The sequence below is a fragment of the Nematolebias whitei genome, chromosome 19 (assembly GCF_014905685.2).
Source record: "Nematolebias whitei isolate Nwh7 chromosome 19, NemWhi1, whole genome shotgun sequence".
Classification (NCBI taxonomy): domain Eukaryota; kingdom Metazoa; phylum Chordata; class Actinopteri; order Cyprinodontiformes; family Rivulidae; genus Nematolebias; species Nematolebias whitei.
In genome coordinates this window covers 13,600,175-13,601,432 of record NC_056516.1, presented here as the reverse complement: position 1 = coordinate 13,601,432, position 1,258 = coordinate 13,600,175, and the positions used below count along the sequence as shown (strand labels likewise).

Below are 1,258 nucleotides of genomic sequence, written 5' to 3'. Positions count from 1 at the left end.
GTTGAATGTGAAGCTGCAGCTTCTGTTTGATGTGGAGGATGGAGCCGTGGGCCCAGAAATGGACGGAGCCGAGGAGTCAGAATCTTCTCAGACAGCAGAAAAGTGCAACGAGCACCACACTCCTGCCTGTGCCTGGTCCCTGGTGTGAAGTCTTACCTTGAGTAATCGTCGGCCGTGTGCTTGGTCATTTCTTTGTTTTATTTTTTTAACCCTTGCATGGTTTAAAAAACCCCAACTTATAATCATTGCATTCTTTGACAGTGATTAACCCTTAATAGCACTAGGGACTATAATGGTGGGTGTTGGGACTTTAAAGAAAATACCTGGGTTGTGTACTGGTACTACAGGGTGGTGTATTGACCTGGTATCTGTAACTCAGTGAACTTCAAATGCCAAAACCTTCAGGTTGCCCTCTGTTCAGTTTCCTCAAGAGAAAACTAAAGAGATAAACTGTTTCAGAAACAAATCTCTTACATCTAGAGAGAAATTAGACAGTGATGAGTTCATTGTGTTCGGACTCTGACTATCAGTATACAATGTATTAGAAATGGACTCAATGACACATGAGCACCCCCTGGAGGCTGACTGCAGAATAAGTCCATTTTTATTATTACTGTAACCTTTGTTTCAGACAAAAGTCCATTTTTATTATTAACCTTTATTTCAGACCCTTTGGGGTTTTGCTGCGGTGACACCTGAGGAAGGGAGCAGCCAAAATAAAGAAAATTATATATTTTTTTCAGAACCTTTGGTCCATAAGATATATGTTACATCCCATAATAAGTGCAGAGATTTTGACACATTATTGTTCCAGTGTTTCCAGAAGCTTGAAGAACATGTTGGATCTCTTTGTGTTGTTAAACCTAAAGTCTTTATAATTGTACTTTAGGCAAAAAGAAAACAACAATGGTGTGTATAAGATTTTTCTACAAAGCATAAGTGGAAATATTACTTGAGACATGTTAAACTTTCTTTAAAGCATTTTTTCAAAGTACTTTAAAAGTAGTTTTGAGGTTGTTTTTTAACTTTAAAAGTAATTTTTGCATATTTGTGGAATTTTTTCTTCTAACTTTTTTCCACAGTCACAATAAAAACCTGTTTATTCTCACAGACACGACTAGAAGACGTCAGGTTTTTGACCTGACCATAATTCCTGTCTACAAACGTCCATCTGATGAACACGTGGGTGTCGTCATGCAGGAACTGCATCGGCAGCTGCAAATAAATCCTGAATGTGGACAAAATGACAGAGGACACT

General features: G+C 38.2%; 1 protein-coding gene across 1 annotated transcript in view; it reads right to left on the bottom strand.

Moving 5' to 3' along the window:
- Positions 1 to 1,258, bottom strand: part of sacm1la (SAC1 like phosphatidylinositide phosphatase a) — a 25,957-nt gene that overhangs the window by 13,328 nt on the left and 11,371 nt on the right. The window lies entirely within an intron of this gene.